We start from the raw sequence: 21669 nt of genomic DNA, 5'->3' as shown, positions 1-21669 counted from the left end.
TAACAATTTATCAATTCTTTCCATGCCTCGTCCATAGGCGTAATGTTAAAATTATGCCGTTTGGGAGGGGCAAATGCCCATTTTGCCCCCCCCCCCCTGGATCCGCCACTGTTCATGAACACAACGGAGCTTAAACACTGCAAACAAAACATTCGATTACTCGTTTAAGGCTCGGTCGCGAATAATATTTCAGGTGCGAGCTCAAATCAATAAGAGGGTCAAAACGGTCAAATTTGACATTTTGTTTTGTGTGGGAAGGTTGCAACTTCCACGGAATAAGCTTTGCAAAAGGCATGATGGCATTTTTAGCACGATCATCCAGCAAATTTGACCTGATGACCTGACCTAGCACTAGGTGACATGCGTCCGAAATTTTAAGGCGTGTTGCAGAATTGTTGTTACAATTACGAAATCTTCCGCACCTGCGTGCAGCAGTTTTCCCTAAAAACGTACAAACGGCAGACATCCATTATTCTATGCCACAGAATAGGGGTTTGTTGATAACAGTTGACAAATATTTGAGCATCATCGTCTTTCTGACTTTCGGTCGCCGGCCGGGGTAACTTTTTCAAACATTCTCCACCCGTGAGACGCATATGGGCTATGACAATACTCGGTATGAGTTTTAATTACAGATTTCATCGTGTACGTCAAACGCCTCGATTGTCATTTAGTGTCACTTCGCAGAAGATTCTCTGTGACGTATCCTGACCATGTTTTTTTTTTTTTTACAAATTATCGCGCTGCACCGGCTCTGCTGCGTGTGTTGTCCCTCCTCTGGCCTCTCTGTACCGATCTGACATTGGGCGACGCAGCCGGTGCCCCGGCCGAACCGTTCCGACCGGCCTTGATCCGAGTCCCCCTCCAGGAAGGAGCGCACCGTCCCGTGACGTCACACGCGCTGCGCCGCGTGGCGGCCATCCGCACCGTGGTGCTCCTCGCTCCTCCCCGGCCTCGAAGGTCGCTCGACACGCGGGCACCGTCCTGGCTTCACTTGTCCACCGTCGAGCGCGATCTCGACCGCTGACAGCCTCATGTAGACGCGCAGACATCACACGCTTGGCCTTGACGCCCGGCGCTGTGCAGCTGGCGCGTCGGTTTCCGCACAGTGGCTGCTACGCACTGCGTTACTGGCGGCATTTTTTGTGTTCCATTTTTTGTCGGTGTTGTAATGAATGGGTTCGCCGCAGACTAGACGGTGGTTATGATGTAACAGTGGGCCGAACGTCAGGCTCGTCGTTGCCATGTGGAAGGCAGGAGTGGCCGTGGCCCTCCTGGTTCCGTGGCCGTGGCCAGGTGCGTGTGGCGTTTCTCAGAAGAGCGCGCAGGGAGAAGGTCAGGGGTTCCGAGCGTTATTAGCTGAACTCCGAGGCTTCCTCAGGACGTGTTATGCTGGTGCTCGTCAGCTTCGTCGAAAGGAAAAATGAAGCTGGGATGACTTACATTGAGTTTGAGGGATTACTAGGGCTAGAAATGTAGCATTATGTGCCTTTCCATTTCAGGACTTTTGCTAGCAATGTCCAAGCTTGTCTGCTGTACTTCGGAATTGTCGAACTTCGTTCTGCTCAGTTTCTTTTTTCATGTTTAACATCGATACCTTCGCTGGCTTTGGCTTGGCCGGATCACCGAACTGGTTTAACGAAACTCTGAGAACCCGTGAACACCTGTAAGATCCGGGTGAAATCCTAGTGGGCGACAACAGATCCTGATGTGAAAACGTTACGGGTCCAGCTACTGGGGGCGTCGAGCGATCACTACGCTGAACCGACGCCCCATCATCGTCCTATATCGGCCTTTGCTCGTCGCCCGAACCACTAACCAACTGGGGTATTCCCCTGTGCATATGAGCGGGTTACTTCTGTTCTGTCAGGACACGGACTTTGGCGCAGGCTCAGTGTCATTCAACATTTCGGTGATGCATTACCGGTGGATGGATCGAGCGGCCAACGCTGTCACCGGTTATGACTCGGGCACTGAGACACACAAAAAAACGCCGTGCGCACTGATGTGGTGGCGGCCTCGGGGACGTTGACCCCGATTGCTTGGATGTTGGACTTGGCAAGACCCCGGTGAAATCATCAATAATAATCGTAAGACCTTCGCTAGGAATGAGTGAGAGATGCATTTTGCATCCATGGTTAGGTTGTATCCGGTAAGATATGGCCTCACCGCCATGACCTTGCCATCAACGCCTCCACCCCCTCCACCTTTGTTGGCGTTTTGGCTCCGATCGTCTCAAAACACATTCGCCGACGATTTAAAGAGGCCAGACACGTTTTGTTTGGCACGGGCCGCGGTCAGTGGCCCTCAACTCGTCTGGGCCGGCGCGGCCGGATGCGGTCGGCTGGATTGTGGACCTCCCCAGCCGCGTCACCCCCTCCCTCCTTCCGTCGCTCGCTCCGCGGACTCGTCACGTCGTAGCCGTTCCGGGCGCCGTGACAGCGCGGCGCAGCGAGCGACGCGGCTCCGGGGCCGCCCCAGCGCGGCCTGCGCTCTGTTTTAGAGGCCGTTCACCCCTGGCTGTCGGCAGGAACCGTCGATAGCGGTGTGAGAATGCTGCCGCAACTGCGCACAGTCGAGCGATGGTGTCTGCGCACGGCCCGGCTGAGTCTGCAGCTGTGTTTGGGTGACGATCAGCTGGTGGGGCTGTCCAGTCAGCTGACGGGTTAGGGTGGTATCGAACGGCCGCGGGGGACGGAATAATGGCGGCAGGGGTGCAAAAATGGAGTCGAAAGTGGCGCAGGGAAAGAGAACCTGCAATATGCCATAATGACAAATATGTACTATGCAATGTGCAGTGTTGAGTGTGTCGGTGCAACCAAAGCACGTCATTTTCCTCTCAAGTTTAGGTAATATTTAAAACTTACAATTCTCCAGCTGTGTAGAAATCGTGTGCATAAAACTAAAAGTGTAAAAGTTAATGAGAATCACCTATAGTTGGTGGTGTGGTAGCATCTACACCCATTGCACAAGTGCGTATTTCATAGTTATATCCATGATATTGTGGATGGTTTACTTACTACCGATTATGCCTCTATGTAGTAGCTTGTGGAAGATGGCAGCGTAGGTGCTCGCAGCGTTTCAGCTGGTTATCGATTTCTGCTGCGCCTTGTCAGCTGTCAGAGCATGTATTGCTGTGTCTAAGATGCGGCCGTAGACTGCCCGTGCTAGCTCAAAAGGCAAAGTAGGTAAATTCGAAGTAGGCACTTGGTCATTTTCACTAAAAGTTAAGGAAAAAATCTGACTTCGAAGCATATCAGGCGATTTCGTGTCGTGATCAGTGTCCAGATTGATAAGGTGATGCAGACACCTCCTCGGCCGGTACCTACGGACGCATTACTTTTTTGCTGTCGACAAGCACATCCAAAGAAGCAAACTCCTTCGACAGCCTGGCACGCACCCTCGCGAGCCATCGCCGCCGCCGCTGCGTTCCCGGCCCGCATTGATCGCGTCTATAAGCGGCACCGCGTGACTTGTGCGCCGTCAATGCCTGGCGCAGTACGTCAGTCCTATTGCCGTGCGTCGGCTCTGCTGCGCGTATCTCGGGCTGGATCTCTGTACGTCAGCGAAGTGATTAGTTAGTTATTGATAGATGTCGAATATTAATATTATTTAACTCTCAGCCCCTCAGATATCAAATAGTTGCGTATTGGTTCGGCACATTATGTCGACTCGCCTCTAAACCTTAGCAAACGAACGAACAAATAGCCTCAGACACAATGATATATTTAACCCTCGCCCTGGCAGGGGGGTCGATGCGACCCCCCCCCCCTAAGGTTTTTCGAAGATAGCGTAAAAACGGCGGCGCGCAGCGCCGCCAAATTTGGCACAGCCTATGGGGCAACCTTTTTACATATGACCGCAAAATTTCAGGTCCGGGTGACCTTGGGTCAGGTCACCAGGTCAGAAAAACCGGTACAAGGTCATGGTCAAATTTCAATTTTCTTTTTGCACCTGTCCAACTCACAGTTTTTGTTTTGCACTGATTTCCTTCAAACTTTCAGGATGTGCTAAGTTCACCGAGTTTTATAACATATAGTTCGGGTTTTTTGAGGTCACTGACCTGAGGTCAGAGGTCATTACGTCATAATTACGGAGCAAGCGAAGCGAGCGTAGTCTTTCCTTAGATTAACGGAAATTTCTGAGTATGAGCGGCCGGCCGGCCGACCGGCGGCCGGCCGGCCGGCCGTGCGGACGCTTTTGCGAGGCTTATATCTCAGCAACCACTTAACCGATTTACATGCGGTAAATTTTGTAGGGTAGCTTCATTCCTTCTACCAAGTATTGGACTATTCCCGATGCATGTGAGTGACCCCTTATGCACGTGCCACGTGCAAAACGAAGAGGTGTCAGTTTTGTAATTGTTGCAATATCTCGGTAACTACTTGGCCGATTGCGCTCAAAGTTGGCATGTAGATAGGCACCCACTAGGCACTGCATATCCATGTGCCAGAGTTGGGGTGCTGCTGCACGTGCGCACGTGCAGGGGTCGTTTCCAGATCTCGAGAACAGCTGGACCGATGGCGCTCAAATTTGGTACGCGGTTAGGGACCAGTTAGTAGGGTGCCGTGCACAAGTCAGTTGGGACCCATTTTGCACGTGCGCACGTGCAGGGTGCTACTTCCAGATCTCGAGAACGGCTGGGCCGATTGTGCTCAAATTTGGCACATTGCTGGAGACCAGTTAGTAGGGTGCCGTGTACAAGTCAGTTAGAGGTACCCCCTCGCAATTTCGCACGTGCAAGGCCCACCCTCTCGCTCGCTCCGTTAGTCGCCCCAAAAGGTGTTATACTGGTGTTAAGCCTATGGGAAAATACTAAATTCGGAAAATACTGGAGATATCCGCTTCGTTCTATCACTTTTGTGCTTTGAAACCACAGTAATTAACAGCAGGTCACTTGGTGCTTCTTTGTTTGGTGTACTTATCCATGGGTCAGGTCAAATGAGGTCAACTGAGGTCAAATGACGTTTTTGCCAATAACTTGGCACATAATGATGCTAGAGCTTAAAAATTGGTGTCATTGTGTTCCTGGTGATCAGCCAAATCGAATGATATGCGATATGATGCAATTTGGTTAAGTTGAACTTAATTGATTAATTAAAGTTTACTTAAAAATTAAGAAAAACTTTAAGTACACTTAAGCAAGTTAAAAAGTATATCATTCGACGCGCCTTGACGTGCTGAGTTCACTGGTGCTTTTCTTTTTTCTCTATCTTAATTAGATCAAAAGTTATAAGCGAAAAAAACTTTTGACCTGTTTTTAGCGAAATTTTTACTTTTATACCCCCCAAAACCCCCCTAAATAATGACCTAGAGCAACCAAATTTGCACAGGGGCGAGAACTCCAGGGGGCCCACCTACCTACCAAATTTGGTGTTTCTAGGTGCCATAGGAGCCAATCGCGAGGGGGGTCGCATCGACCCCCCCCCCCTGCCAGGCCGTGTTATGAAAAATGCCCTGCCAGGGCGAGGGTTAACATGCGGGTGCAGGCATGATTAATTCAACAAATCTTTGGTGATACCAGATGATGGAAAGTATTGAATACAAATTAAGTAGTGTTCCAATCCAACGAAATCTTGTCTAATTCATTGGTTATCTGGACCTTTTTTTCTGGCCTTTTATTGCACGAGTCGTCCGTTCAGCATGTAGAGTCGATACCGTAAAGTGGGGCTATTTGAGACAGTGGGGCTATTTGACAGTATTTAAAATCGCTATAAAATGAAGAGCGTTTGATTTTTATGTGATATTTTTTGCTCAGGAAGGTGTGGAATCGAGCAGTAAATCACCTGAGCAAAAATTAAGCATAAATTTCAAATGGCTTTTATTTTATAACAACTTTAAATACTGTCTCAAATAGCCCCACTGTCTCAAATAGCCCCACCTTACGGTACTCGATAGTCTTGGTTTCGTCGCGAGAACTTCCACGACAACTTCACAAACAATTTTTCGTATTATCTTAGAAAATAAACACAGTTTGAAGCCAGGACTGCAGCGCCCTGCCAGTCTGTCTGTTAGGTAGCCTGTGGCACAATACTGCGTGTTTACGCGGCCACACGCAGCGTATCGTTCCGACATCCCTCCTGACGCGTGTCAGGTCAGGTGGCCTGCTGTGTGTCTCCGTCCCTCGCGGCCCTGGATTAGTGGCCAGCTCCGCGTGGCTGGCAGCGCCGGCCAGGTTCCCGTTTGGATTCCTGGTAGGCGGGTGTGTCGATCCCGCTTTGGCGCTGTCCTTGCGAGAGAGTATCGAACCGAAGCGAACCAGGCCGTGAACGGGAACTGGGGGAGATGGATAGAGCCGGTGAAATGGTGGTGCCGAGCTCCGGGATCCTGGAAGTGACTTGGGTAGAAAGTGGAAGTGGGGGTCGCTGAAGTTGGTTGTTTCGCAAAATCAGAGTCGGAAGGTGTTTAGAGGATATTAGTCCCGCAGCAACTGGAAGGTCAGTAGGTCTAAGCTGTTCCGCGAAACGAATGCAGTTATTGAGGCTCAAAGTATGAACCAGCTCAACTCGTAGTTTGCACCAGAGGCCTGGGGTAGGGCGAAACGGTTCTGCTTTCTGCTCATGACCTGGATCTTCGTATAAACGATTATGCTTATGCACAGCTCACACAAACAAGTTTGAAGCCTAGGCATGTCAACGCAGCATCCTGAGAGGCGGCCTGACGTAACTTGTTTACCATTGGCCGCCTATGAAAGCGCCAGCCAGCATCTGGTTATGGGTTACTTGCTGAGGTGTTGTCCCTGTCGACGTCCACCGGGCCGTGCTGACGGTAAAGTCTGCTGTCTGGTCGAGGCGACTGCCCAGCCGTGTTGAGGGTCATCCGCAGGGGCGCGGGAACTACTTTCCGACTGGGGGGGGCACACCATAATAGAGATCAACCTAGGGTACCCCCAAATCTAGTTTTCTCACCGGTTTTAGGCCACTTATTTTTCACCCCTCGGCTTTTTCAACAAAAAAAGAAAACATTTGCAAAAAAGTGTGGTATTCCGTCTCAAAGCTGTGGGGGCACCGCCCCCACGGCCCCAGAGTTGGGGGGCAAGCTGCCCCCACTGCCCCCCCCCCGGCTCCCGCGCCTATGGTCATCCGCTGTTCGTTTTCTGCGCCTTGGTGCAAGTTGCAACGGAATATTCATTTTCTACGGCCGCCACCGCGCTGCGTTATTGGGTTGGAAATTACCAATGATTTTACGTCAAAATGATTTATGAAAATGATGTATAAAGCAATCATGGCGCTACTTTCGAACGCCTTCCTTGAAACTCTGCGCTTCGCTTTATTTAGAACTAATGATAATGATTTTCATTTGCGTATGTATTTGTTATAGTCGTGCCTTTTTCCTTTACTTGATGTGGTCCTTGCGCGAAATGTATTGCGGTAACTTGGTAGCCATACATGGGGAAATGGCCAACCACAATCGCCTAGTGGGGTCAGCGGGTCCATGAACATTGGAAGACCTCCTATCCCGTAACCCACCTGGTCCTGAATCTGGCGGAAAGCCAAGTGGGCGGCCACATGTTCTGGGTGGCGAAATTGGACGCTATTCCTCGAACGGTTTCTCTAAACTGGAACGGGAGTTTGGAGCAAGGCGGTGGTCAAATGGACCTGTCCTCTGGAGTGACATCATCAGATTAAGATGGAAAATGTTAGTTAACATCAATTTAGGTGTTAGTTGTCGCTAAAAAAAAAAATCAATAATAGGTATGTGATATAGCACTGTCAAGTTCTGAGCTAAAGTACCCACAGAAAGGAATATGTGATGCTGGATGAATAGCGGATCCAGATGCTTGTCTGCTCATCATTCGTTCGCCTGGTGGAGCTTCCAGGCGTCAAGAATGGCTGTGAAATGAAGGCCATGTCAGGATGTACTTGCAATGCAAACGTATTCATGAATGCGCCAAGCCCTTTCGTGACCAGTGGGACATCTCTACTCACGAGGACGGAGTGTGGCCTTCCGTGACTTGTTTGGTGGCATATCCTATAAATTAGTTCGTTCGGCGGTGCTAATGATGATATGTTGGCTTGCGGTCTGTGCTCATGCTGCGGTAAGCATCAAACTCCGTGTGTATGTTCATCACATGTCGGTCCTAGATTTGGGTCGTTGTCAATTTGCGGTGAAAGCGAATGCAGGGGTTATTGTAGTTGTGGTAACCGTTTTCATGTACTGGACGCCTGATCCATCACGACTTTGTTATTGTTCCGTTTCGTTTAAGCTTTTCCGCAGTGGGTTGCTGGATTAGAGCATGCTGCAGGATTTCTCAGCACGAAGTAGCTGCACAATATCTTAAATGTCGGGAGGTTGATTTGAAGAGAACGACGCAAACTTCATATGTTGTAAGAGTCCCTGAAAAACGTGCACCTCGCAGATCGCTAGTTTACCACTGGTTAAGTGCGTTTCTCCGCGAGAGTTACACATTTGAACGCTGCTTTCTCAAACCGTTGGTATCTCCCTGGAGAGTCTTTTGTGTTTCGTAGGTGGTTAGTTGTTTAGTTCTTTCTCACGATCTATGTGAAAATGGCCATCCTTTGGGTGTGTTTGGCTTTGAATAAACGCTGTTGCATATGTTTGATGACTGTTGCGGGTCTCCGTCTTATAATGCTCGATTGATTTCCTGTCCAGGGAAGCTCCCCACTGCCTTTGGTGCCTTCGAGTAGGAGCTCGCGGGCATTGCCGAGATGGAGTTGCGTGTGCCTATGCAAAAAAGTTGCTCGTTGGTGCACACTACCGCGAACATCCTCCAGCGGGTTGCTCATCCCACAGAACGCCCTGAACATGTTTATGTTCCGCGCTCAGCCTGGAAGGGGCGGCGGTGCAGAAGTGTTCCCGGACCACCGCCGTTGCACATTTCCCCGTAGGTCGTGAGTGCACCGTGATACGGCTTCCGCAGAATGCATCAACGCCCTCCCTCGATCATGATGGTGGTGCTTGTGTCGTAGAGGCGCTCGAACTCAGTGAGGGGTAGCGAGTGCCTCTCCAATGCATCCACCATCACTAGAATTAACCGGTGAGGTGGGCTCAGAGAACATTTTGCATTGCGCATTGGACCATTTTATCCGTTGCCTAAATTACTTGCTAAATTTCATGGGTGGTGGCCCAACACCAGGCGCAGCTCTGCCAGAACCGTTTGACCCAAATTATCCAGCTGTGCACTGTTGTGTGCATGGTGTTCGCGTTGTTAGTTTATAGTACGAGCTCGGCGCCTACCCTGTGCTCTGTCGAGCCGCCTGCAAAGTGCGTCACGTGTCGAGAACTCGTCCTTCGAGCTGAACGGTCCGGGCGTGTCGCAGTGGCGAGGGCGACGCGCTGAACTGAGCCAGCTGGGCTGTGCCCGACACCCTGGCGGGGTGTAGCCGACCGCTGGGTCGCCCTACGTCTCGCCGGGACACCGCGATCTGCTTTGATAGCCCACATCCGGCGCCAGAGCCCATAGCGGGTCATGCGGTGTCGCGCTACCCAGTGTGCTGGTCTCCTCGAAAGGGATCACTTTGACGCTGGGGATTCGTTGGGAGGATGTATGACTTGCGTGGCGATGAAAAAGCTCGGGCTTGATGTGCCTTGTCCAAAAAAGTTCTTGGAATTTTTGGCGCGAAGCACTTGCACAACTTTGCGTTTTCATATGTTGTGGATGTTACAAAGGTTTGTAATGTCCATCATCCATCGTTGTAGGGTAGTTCCTTTCCACCATTCAGCGTAGGATAACTAGTGGTAGGCATGCACTCATTAAACATTTACTTTACGACGAACAACCATTTCGTTGCATGGCCCCTTGTTTTCCCACCCCGTGATTTCCAGATGTTGAGTCACTTCTGTGTAGTGGAAACGTTTGGCTGTCGTAAAAGGTGACGTGGAACTCATTTCGCCGGCCCGACGGCAGTTGAAGTGGATGGTTTCCTGGGTGTGGCGTGGAAAGTCTACGTTAAGTCATTATAATTTCCGTGATTCCTGGATTAGTTGATTAAATCCAAATATGGATGCCGAAGTTTTCTTTATTGATTTGGTATTTAGGGGATGATTTTGCAGACCCTGGAGCCCGAACCTGACACGGCTTGTCTCTTCGCCCGACCAAGTAAACTGTGCTCGGTGTCGCCCATTTTCCGGCCGTTTTCGCGTGCTGCGTTCGGCAGCGCTGTCGCTCAGGAGTGGTGATGTGGTGCCACGTCATGTCTGGTGCCCCCGGTCCCGAGCCGTCAGCGCCGACCGGCCGGTCGTGCCCAGCCATGCCGCTGCGCCGGAGCCCGTCCCTGTGAGCTCAAGGCCGCTCTGCGCGCCGATAAACAGCCACTCACACGTGGCCTGCAGGTGGACGGTGACGTCATCAGCACTGCCGTGATGTGTGACGTCACTGGGTCTAATGGTGACGTCACTGGGAATGTAGCACACGCGGCGGGCCGGTCGACTTTGCTGAGTTAACCGCGTGGCTTGGGTTTGCCGTTTGGAGCTGGAGGCTCAGGTCCAGCGCGTTGGTGGTTGGGATTTGTGGAAGGTGTGGCCTGATGTTCTTTTCTCTAATGCGCTATGGAGATAGCACAATCTTTTCAAGGAGTTTGGAGCCGGGACAGCCTTTGTTCTGTGGAACTGGGACGACTGCAGCCGTGAGATGTGCGTTGGTGACAACACCAGGGGCGAAGGATCTCGCAATGGTCTGGTCTGCGTGAGCAGGTTGAGTGGCAGCTGGCATTTATGTAGATGGTGCTGACGGGTACGCTGTTGTCGGCGGCGAATGCATATGATCACGGTTAGCCCTCGTCTTTGCAAACTTGTTTGCGGAAAAACAACCAGACCATGCAGTTTGTTGTAGCGAAAATGTCACCTTTGTTCTCAGTTCGTCGCTGACCTTTGTTGTGACATCCAATGTCCGCACCGTGGCCGAGGTGTATTTGTGCGAATAGCCGACCCAGCTTCAGATGTTGGTTTGATGTTTGGTGTAAAAAAAAAAGATTCTGATGCACTGGTATGATCATATATGGACTAGGATAATGCGATATACGAGTTTTGATTCGCTTCTTTGTTTTGCCCTATGAACCAGTGACTAGTTAATACCCAAATCAAGCCCCATGGCTTGAACTGTCAACGACGACTTGTCCCACAGAAGTCCTTGCAACTACGTAACAGCATTCATGAGGAATATAAAACATTCACTAGCGCCTCGCCACATACCTACGTGTTCATATCACAACACACACATGCGACGCCTTCCTGCGACGCGATCGTATCGCCAAAGTTTTGTAGCGTTTTCGCCTCTGCTGCCGGGGCTTGTGACCAAGGTCGGCCCTCCGAGGACGCGGCTATTTTAAGGAGGGTCTCGTCGGTGGCCAGCTCGCGGGGCCAGCGCACACTGAGAGAGGACGGGGTCAGCGCTGGGGCGATCGATACGCTAGGGTGTGGGCGGGGACCTTGGAAAGGGTTAGGTGATGGAAGACTGAATTTACGAGGTCTGCTCTTACAGTTGTTTCAAATAGAAGATAGTGGGTCTTGAACATCGCAACTCTAATCACACTTCTTGTTGAATCCAGATGTTTTTGGTGGCTCTTAAAGTGTTGATTGAGCCTGTATAATTTTAATGTTAAAGCGTTGGCCATTGCTGGTGACGAGGAGAAGGGATCTAACCTGTGCCGTGCTGCCTAGTTCGGTATAGTAGGAGCTTTCAAAGTACGGATATTTCATTGAAAATGAATATTTCAGTCGAAGTACCGTCACACAGTTTTTTGGAGCTGTGGAAATACAGGGTATGTAGTGTTCGCGTGTGGTAGGACAGGGTTGAGTACAAGTATGTTAGGACCGGTATAGCTGTGGAAATAGGACAGTATGGTGCAGAAATGTCATGTGCCCCTGACACCCGGACACGTAACAGGGCCGTCCGTCCGTCACCCCAGTGAGCCGGCCGCCATTGATCGCACCACGCGGGGAGCGGCTGCCACCAGGCGATCGATGGTCTATGTGAGAACGGGCCGGGCGGGTGGAGCCACCCGGGCTAAATATAAACACACGCCGGCTGCTGGTGGTGTAGTCCCTCCCTGTAGTCTCATTCCCCCGACAGTGCGCACGCTGGGCGATTTACACACACGTGGTGGCGGGTACGGTCCGTTTCACCGGATAGCAGCCAACAGCCGGCTGGGCGGCGGACCGGGCGCCGTACGAACCCCATGACCCCGACGCGATCGCGACAGCCCGTCGAGGGCACGACAGCCTGGGCCTCCGGCCGACCGCGGCTGTCTGTCTGTCTGTCTGTCTGTCTGTCTGCATGTCAGTCTGTCTGTCTCTGTGTCTCTTGTTTTTTATCTATGTGTGCGAACATTTCTCTGGGCCTCTTACGGAGGCTGTCCGTCTGTTTATCTCTGAGCCTGTTTGTCTTTGTTTATTGGTATGTGTCTGTCACTGTCTGTCTCTATCTTTGTCTTCGTGGGCCTGTGTCTGAGGATTTCTTTGAAGTTTGTGTGTCTCTGAGTCTGTCTCTGTCACTCTCCGTCTGTGCGTATGTGTGTGTTTGTCGGTTTCTGCGTCTTCTGCCTGTCTCTGTCTTTTCTGCTGTGTTTGTCTGTCTCTGTAACTGTCTCTGAGTCTGTGTCTGAGTCTGTGTGTCTGTTTTTGTCCGCGGTAAGCTGGCACCGATCGGCGCCCGGCTGCGCACGCCGGCACTCAGTGTTCAGTGCCTCGCGAGGTCGATAGCTCTGCGTACTGCGTAGATCATATCAGGAAGAGTCGTGCCGGTCTTAGACAGCTTGCTCGAGTATTGATCGAGGCAGCACTCGACTGAAGAAATCATGTAAGAGTCTTCCTGGAATGTGAAGTAACTTCTGATGTAGGTTCTGGTGTAGGTAGTTTGCGAAGCAATGTGCCCGCGCATGGAAATTTTGCGCGCGTATCTTAGATACGTACGGGAAGTTTGAACGGCTAGGAAGTGATGATCACGTGTTGGTACTGAAACTACCGCAGTTTTTTTGACCATGCGTTTTGCAGCGAAAATAGATGTAGCGCAACGAAATCTTCTCCTTCAGTGGATCCTCCCCGCACCACGGACCCACAGACCTTGAGCGCGGCCGGACGCACTGTTTATCGCATGACGTAACGCCGGCGCCGGCTGTGGCGTTCAACCGAGCCATGCGCTGTCCCTGGCCAGCTGCGTGACCCTGGTGGGACGCCTGCTGTCACTGGTGGGACGCCTGCTGTCCCTGGTGGGACGCCTGCTGTCCCTGGTGGGACGCGTGTCCATGGTGGGACGCCTGCTGTCACTGGTGGGACGCCTGCTGTCCCTGGGCAGCTGCCTGTCCCTGGTGGGACGTGTGCTGTCCCTGGCCGGCTGCCTGTCCATGGTGGGACGCCTGCTGTCCTTGGGCAGCTGCGTGTCCCTGATGGACGCCTGCTGTCACTGGTGGGACGCCTTCTGTCCCTGGGCAGCTGCGTGACCCTGGTGGGACGTGTGCTGTCCCTGGTGGGACGTGTGCTGTCCTTGGGCAGCTCTGTGTCCCTGATGGGCAGCTGCGTGACCCTGGTGGGACGCCTGCTGTCCCTGGGCAGCTCTGTGTCCCTGAAGGGACGCCTGCTGTCCCTGGTGGGACGCCTGCTGTCCCTGGGCAGCTGCGTGTCTGGTGGGACGCCTGCTGTCCCTGCAGAGTGGCTAAATTCATTTTACGTTAGGGGAGGATGTAGAAAAAAGGCCTGAAAGGATGTCGTTATTTTAATAAAACTTGACTTCGACCCTTTTTATGTCACGAGGAAATGATGTAGAAATAGACTGATAAAACTTCGAAGGCATTCTGATATTCGGGATGTTGAATGAGGTTTAAGTTGGGTCATATATTTGAACATTTGGGGTATTCGAATGGTTGTCTTGGCGTGTTGTAAGAGTTTGCGAGGTTTGTGTTTCTCTTGCTCCTAGATGTTTGGGTTCGAGGTTGTTATTATGAGTCGTGACTGCTGTGTGAATGTTTTTATTTGTATTTTTAGGATGTCATTATACTTTTCATTATGGGCGGATTTTCCCGCATTATTACAATTTTGGACACACTGTGTCCCTGGGCAGCTGCGTGTCTGGTGGGACGCCTGCTGTCCCCGGTGGGACGCGGGTGGTGTGATCGGCGTGGGACTTATCGGCACTGTTCGCGCAAGGTCATGGCGTTCAGCGGACTGGTTTCCATTGACGCGTGAAACTTTGATGGCGTGAAGGTACAATTTGGGAAGTCACAACATTTTTACCTTACCAGAATCAGAATGTATTTCATGACAAATCCACATACGTAATGCATATGCATGACTTTTCATTGTCAGACTCAAGAAAGCTGCTGTTGGTTTGTTAATTGTTGTTTACATGAACCATACAGTTCTGAGCCAGTTGATTTTAGTTGCGATCGGCTATGCCGGATATGAATCCCCGAAGTGACTGCTTAGTGTTACCTCATCATCACGCTCTATGACACCGCGTCCGTGATGGCTGGGTCATCCTCTCCCTTCCTGTCTGAAACTGCCACAACCTCATGTATACCGCCGCACCTGTGGTAACTGAGCAGTCTTTCGGGGACTGTCACGATCTTATGTATGGCATCGCGCCTGTAATTGCTAATCGGTTCTCGCCCTTCCCTTCCTGGGCCTGACCGTAAAAAGACTACACGTCTCGCTTATCCATTGCTGACTGGGCCGCTCTACCGGCTACCTCACACCATCCGTCACAGCTGTGCTGCTCATATGGCCACCACAGAGCGGCTCGCTGTTTTGCCCATGGCCGCCGGCCTCGGCCAGTGTTACTGGGTCGCGCGCGTGCCGCCTTTCACCCTTCACTGGCCCACGTGGTGGCCGTGCGTGCTGGTAGCGGGATGGTGCTGACGATGTCATACAGTCATACGCGGTATGGAGATAGTGGTATGCGGGCAGGGTGACGGGAGTAGTGAACTGGCCAGGTGATCGTTTTTCACGGTAGGGTGATGCATTTTCCGTTGGAGTTTGGTGTTCATTCCGTAGTCAAGCTGGGCATGAACCGATTGTCACATTCATAATGGCGAATTTACCACAGCGTCACTTTTCATATTGGTCTCTCGTTTCTGATGTTAATAATGCTTGTCATTCGCATTTCACATAATAAGTCATCGAGCAAGTTAACCTTCCTTCATCGCCGGCACCTAGTCTTCCCGTTAGCGCTGGCTCGGTGATCGATGAGACTATTCTTCTGGCACTCTCATGTCCTTTTAAGCTAAGGATTACCCCGTTTTGGTTGACGTTTACTATCGCTGGGAACACCATGACGGACATTGCGGTTCGGGACATTGCGATTATTCTCACAGCTTCGCCGTGCTGTTGCACTGCCTTACTCCGCAGCCAGTGTTGCTAGAGGCTGCCACGGCCGTGCCCAGAGCTCTCTTCCTCTGTACTCTGCTCGAGCTGCGCCGCTCTGACAGCTCCGCTGCGCTCCGTCCTCTGCCTCCGCCTCCACTACTCTGCACTTGGCTCGGCTCGGCTGCTTCTCTGTTGGTGCTCTCTCCGTTTCGACTCACCTGGGCGGGTTAACGCCCCCGGCGGCGGCGGGCCAGACGGCGGGCCGCCGCCCCCGCCCCCGCCCCCGCCCCCGCCCTGACCGCCGCCCGGCACTGCAGCGAGCCGCTGTGGTGACGTCATACTGACCCGACCCGTTCACTGATTGGATGGGAAGTGTGAAGACGAGCTGTTTTGAGTGGTTCGGCGGATAATATTAGAATCATCTGATGAGAGAAGGAGACATGCATCGGAAATCGGACAGAGTTGGTTTGTCTGTTCGTTCGCCAATGGACTATTCGTGTTGCAGGACGATATCGAGCCCTGCCAAACGGGATTGCTCTGACGAAAGGGCCCGCCGGTGCTGTGCGTCGTTGACCGACTTGTGCAACGCCAACACAGTAGGTTGTGCAATGTTTTCTGAAGCGGTCATATCAGCCAAACGGCTTCATCAGCAGTTAGGCGGCGAAGTGGAGCGTAGAGGGACTTGGAGCAGAGCACTTACCTTCCCTGTGGGGCTGTTGTTCTTCGCATCACTCTCAGACAGCAGTAGCTGGTAGCACTGAGCATGGGCGGTGCCGGTGCTACTCTGCGTGCCAGCCTGCCAGTGGGCGCGTACTGGCGTGGCTGGCAACTGTTTGGTACGGAAGTGGTAGCGTGCGAGGGGCTTGCCTCGAGTAGGGCCTCGCCTGACCGCTGCCTGGCGCTGCGGTGCGATCGTTTCCAGTCCTTACCCCGTTCCTCTCACGTCAGCCCTAGTTCGTTCTCCCTTCATCCTTGGCCTACCATCAATCGGATTTCAGTGTCGCCCACCGTCCACCGTCAATCGCCTACCGTCCAGCGATCTGCGCCAACCTCGCGCGTCGGTAGGATCATCCGCTGATCAGAATAATCAGTCATGACTGCCAATTTGCTAATGTACTTGTTCGCATACGATCGATCGCTACCTGGGTAGTGCGTCGTTGTATCGTTGATATGATGCACTTTCCCATTATCCATGCATTTGTTGGTAAAAATGATCTATGATGGACTCTGATGAGTGACGTTCGGATAATCCCAAATGTTCAACGAACGTCGTATTTATTCAAGGAAAATATACAGCTGAACCATGCGCCATGATCGCGATTGATCGCGTGATCCATCATCAGTAACACCTGTGATCAAATCACATCGCTGACTTACCATGATACCCTATGTTTTCTTCGTGTAGCTGGGATCCATGTCCCGTGACTGGTTGGAGTTGTGAGCCGTGACCTTTGACTGACTGTGGTGTGACTGAGCTCTGACTATGTGCTGAGGCCTATCGGCCGGTGTTTTGTTTGTTTCTTCCGTGGCGGCTCTGTTTTCTGCTGGCTGGCTGCTGGCTCACCGCCGGAGGAAGCGTTCCCGTTGACCTCTTCTGGCCGCCTTTTCCTCATATGGTCACGAGCGGACCGCGGATCCGGCCGCTGCGCGTCGGCTCGGACATGGTTCATGGACAGACGATATCATCTCGCTGGATGACTTTTGCGCTCAACCTGACGCTGGAAATATGTTGCCACTTCATCATCGATGACGTCATTTACTCCAGCTACGGACAGTATACAAAGAACATATAGCAGGGGTGTGTGGAGAAGAGACATAGGTAGGCACAGCAAAGTGATGTCAGTTATGCATAAGGTCAACAGCATTCAAAAGCAATGTGTCGTCACCAGCGCAAAGCGGGGCCTATCTGTCATTTCGGCCCGCCGATACGGGCTAGGCGTAAAGCGTGGGTTACATCACCGCACAAAAAGCGGAGTTCAGTGAGGCCGCTGGTGGGCGACCGTGTGACCTTGGCGGCGGTAGCAGCGGCGGCGGCGGTGGTGGGTAAATGGAGGGCTGGACGGGCGGTTGTTGGCGGTGGTTCGCCCCGTGGTATGTCCTCCGGATGTGGTCTTGGTCCTGCGGCGTGCGTTGGGAACCCTGTGAAATTCCATGATCTACTGCTAGTCTGCTAGTAGTGGAATGGGTGCAAGCATGAGATCTCTGGGACTTTGTCTGGGGTTCGTTGTTGTGAAGAAGCAGATGGGACAAGGCGCAAGGCACTTGAGCTGGGAGCTCTGGAATGCTAGCAGTGGAACATCCGCTTCAGACCTTTTCTGTCCAATGAAATGACTGTGAAATCTGTTGCAACTCTGGCTCGTTCAGACTTCTCCCACAATGATAGCATAGCGTATAACCGTTCCAGCTGTCTCCCCTCCCCTTTGCTCGGTCCGCTCTGGGCCAAACAGAAGGGTTCGCGCACCGCAAGGGCCCGTCGCCGCCGCCTGCCGTGTTTTGGGTCGTGGTTCATTGTTTGGCCACCGGCGGCGCTGGCGTCGGTCACGTGACGTGCACAGACTGCCGCCCGTAAAACCCTCATGCAGGCCACGTGACTGGCGGCGGCTGGCGCTGCCGGTAATGTTTTGGTGCGAGGCACGGCGGATCTCTGGGAGGGTGGAGCCGGAGGGGCCGGTCGGCCCGTTTTGGCAGATGTGCCGGCCGCCGACCGGCCGCGGTGGGACGCACAAACCCCCGTCTGCGGTGTAGAGTTACACCCCGGGGCGCGGTCCGCCCTGGTTTTGGAGGGTGTCTGTCGGACTGGTGCAGTGGAGAACCAGTTTCTTTGTGAGCTGGCCTGCTGTGTTTACGAACTGCGCTGTTCTGGGGCTGTCCGTCGTCCAGTGTGTATAACCCACTAGAGATGCCAAGATAGCGCTCTAAATAAATATAGCTGCCAGCTCCTTAGCTCTTTTTGTTGTTATCGTCTTGATGAACTTTTCCAGTAGGTATATTTTGTGTTCCGTTAGAAAATGTCAAAAATACGAGTCTGTTGAGCGAGCAAAAATGCGGACACTGCAGTCAAATGCCGCGTCCATCGACTGAGTTTGTATCACGAACGATAGTGACGTCACGTTAGACGTCATCGCGCCGATAAGTTAGGAATGTCCAGCTCGCAGGGATGCGGAGCCGGAGCCGGAGTCGGAGCCGGAGCCGCCGGAGCCGGCATATTTTGCCCGGAGCCGGAGCCGGAGCCGGAGCCGTGAAACAATATAGCCCGGAGCCGGAGCCGGAGCCGGAGCCGCCAAAAAAGGGGGCGACTCCGGCTCCTTTTTATTTTTTGAAGAGGAAAAAAAATTGACCTAGTTCGGTTTGACAGTACAAGGCAATAAAACATATGGTACTTACGTCATGGGCCATCAAGTAAATGAAAAAATCCGAATATCCCCAGTATCCCACAGTACGCAAACAACTTCCTGTTTGCTCTTCCCCCCCCCCCCCCCCACGTCTACTGCATCCCCAGAACATGAGGACCAGTCATCAGGTGACGGCCATTGTTTTCAAACCAGTGCAGTGGACTGCGACTCCCAGCACCGTCTCATCCCACACACACCCCACCCCTCACCCCCCAATGCAGCCGAGACGGGTGTCAGCTTACGATGGTTCACTGAACTCCGATTCGCGGCGACTGCGTTTCCAATGCCATCGCTTCCTAGCCCTTTGTTCTGCCAGTTCTCTCCGAGGTGCGTTTGCGCGGGAACGCGGTGAGCCGGTCATGGCAAAGAGTAACGCGTATAACCAATCCAATTTTTCTTCCACCCGTATTTAATTGATTGCGTAGGGGATGTACTGAGTCGGAGCCGGAGCCGCCGGAGCCGGAGCCGCCGGAGCCGGACCATTTTACTCGGAGCCGGAGCCGGAGCCGGAGCCGCCATAACATTTCACCCGGAGCCGGAGCCGGAGCCGGAGCCGATTTTTTTCTCCGGAGCCGGAGCCGGAGCCGGAGCCGTCTGAAATTTCCACGGCTCCGCATCCCTGCGGCAGCTCGTCCAGCTTTTAGAGCCATAGCAGGTAGACGCATGATGGACGTTTAGGGGTTTGAGACACGCTGCAATTGAGTCGTTTATTGCTATCTATCGTCATTGAATGTATGGTTAACACATGTTTCTTTCACACTTCTTTTGAGTTTGCCATTCCTAGCAGTTTGCTAATTTTCCCCTTCTTGTGCTAGTATCTTATCGGCGATTCATGTAGGCCTAAAGCCCTTTCCGTCGCCTTCTCGCCATTTGGGCTGATACCGTGCGGTGTGAGCTGAAGTTCAGTTGGAACTCGTACCACTCCTCGTCATAATCCCGGCTCGGGCTCGCCATGAATACGGCCGCGGCTGAAAGGCGGTGCGATGACGCATGCTGGCCATGAGAGGTGAACCGCTACACGGCCAGAGAGAATGGAAATACGACCGAGTTTGTAAACCAGGCACCAGGGCTGGCCTCATAGCAAACAATGGAGGACGGGTGAAATGCGGAAAACTGCGCTGGGACGCCACCCGATGAGTTCATTTCCGTTCTCTGTGTCGCAACATGATGCCACGTGGACGGGTGACCTTCGAGAAGCTTCTGTCTGGGAAGCTCTGTCGGCGCTCCCCGGTTGCGTGCGTTGCGCTGTGGCTGTGTCTGGCTGAGTCTGACTCTGTTCGGTCACATCCGCTCTGCTCCGACTGTGGACCGTACACCAGGCCGGCTCGGCTGGCCTTGGAAGCTATTCGGGGGAGGGGAGGGGGCTCGTGGCTGCTTGTCCCTAGCCCGGTTTGCCCCATGACCAATCCCATATGACGGGGTCCACTAGCATTCTTTCTTGGCTCGCGGCGTTGTGGTGTTTTGGTCTGTATTGAACCACGGTCTAACGGACAATACGATTGATGTGTTTTTGTCAGACTGCATCGATTGGATACTGATCGGACACCCTTGGGGACGGCCGATGCTGTGCAGACACTGCCTCTAGCGGTCTCACCCCTACCCAGGGTCACCACGTGACCTTTTGGCCACCAGGGACCGCGCACCGCCACCAATGCGTCGTGGCCCGGTGGGGTTATGACTGCTCATGGTAATCGACTGCGACGTTTTCCTGTGTTCTGCTTACGTAATGCCTGCGCCGTCGGTACAGTGAGTCGCTACTGCCGGAATACGCCGCCGGGGAGCTTCGTGACAATAAGAGAAAACTACGCAGTTGGTGTGCTGAGCTCAGTTAGTGTGGGCGATTTACACGTCCGGGTTTGGATTGATGCGCAGCTAACTGTAGTTCCTGCGTCATATGGACGAACAATCAATACCGAAATACACCCGATGGCAGTTATGAATAGTGGCTGTGTTGAAACAGTACTCCCCCATTATGAATTCCGAGCTATCCGGGTGTGGTCGGTTTCTGGGGACGGCTCGCGATGACGCACACCTAACCCACGTCATCTAACCTGACTCCTGTCGCCCCTGCCTCGCCGGCCGGCGGCTGCGGGTAGATGCACCGCCCTGTCGAGGCCGCCGCGGCGGGGGCGTCGCACCAGTTTCCGGCTACCCTCGCCGGCTTGTTTACCCGGCCGGCCGGCCGCGGTACGAGGCCGTTTTTGTGGTGGCCAATGCGGCGGTGAATGGCCGACTCGAGGCGGACGGGGCTGTGCCTGACATCTACCGGCGGTTGGGGAAACTGCAGTGGGTGAGAGGCAGCTGCTGCCATCTGTAGGACGGGGAGGAAGCTAGTACGGATAATATTGAAAACGATGTGAGCCCTGTAACTGAAGCGTATTTGCTTCAATCAAGGGTGTGTCGTGTCATCAAATCCTCTATTGCTAATGCGACAGGAGGGTCTCAGTAAGCCCCGGCTGGTTGTTCTATCACCATAGCTATTAGCTGCACAACATGACTCGTGTCCTGCCTTTGGCTGGAATGGACCCGTCTGGAACTCTCCAGAAGTCTGGAACGTCCCGGGTGCTCTGTTTCTTGTCATGCCTTCCTAGATGCCTCGTCGGGGTCCATGTGTTTTTAAGGTTCCTCTTCGAAGTGTTATTGGCGCGAGATGTGTCGGCTGATGAAAGCGATGTGATAAACATGCCCCTGGTCGTATCACTTCACTATTATAAACATACTTTTATTGTTATTGGTAGTTATGGTACACAATGACGAGGAAAAGTGTGTGAATTGGCTAGAATCAATGTCAGAATGCCATTTCTTATTTGGCATGCGTAATAATCTTATCTGCCGCGTCTTACTATCGCCATCTTATTTATATTATCGTCTTTTCATCGCCAATACAGCGATGTGTGTCGGCGTATGTCACATGTGATGAACCCCATAAAATCGCCCCCCCCCCCTACCCCAACACGTTTGCCCACTGTAGTCGCCCACGCTGAGATTATGTTAGACCCGTCCCGCTGACATTCGTCTC

At 52.7% G+C, this 21669-nt stretch overlaps 1 protein-coding gene across 1 annotated transcript in view; it reads left to right on the top strand.

Moving 5' to 3' along the window:
• The window catches only part of LOC122371073 (UBA-like domain-containing protein 1), a 43814-nt gene that overhangs the window by 20212 nt on the left and 1933 nt on the right, over window positions 1-21669 (top strand). The window lies entirely within an intron of this gene.

This window comes from Amphibalanus amphitrite, unplaced genomic scaffold (genome assembly GCF_019059575.1).
Source record: "Amphibalanus amphitrite isolate SeventyFive unplaced genomic scaffold, NRLGWU_Aamphi_draft 001201F_arrow, whole genome shotgun sequence".
NCBI classification, from domain to species: Eukaryota; Metazoa; Arthropoda; class Thecostraca; order Balanomorpha; family Balanidae; genus Amphibalanus; species Amphibalanus amphitrite.
Note: the sequence above shows the minus strand (reverse complement) of the source record. Positions and strands in the feature narration are given on the sequence as shown.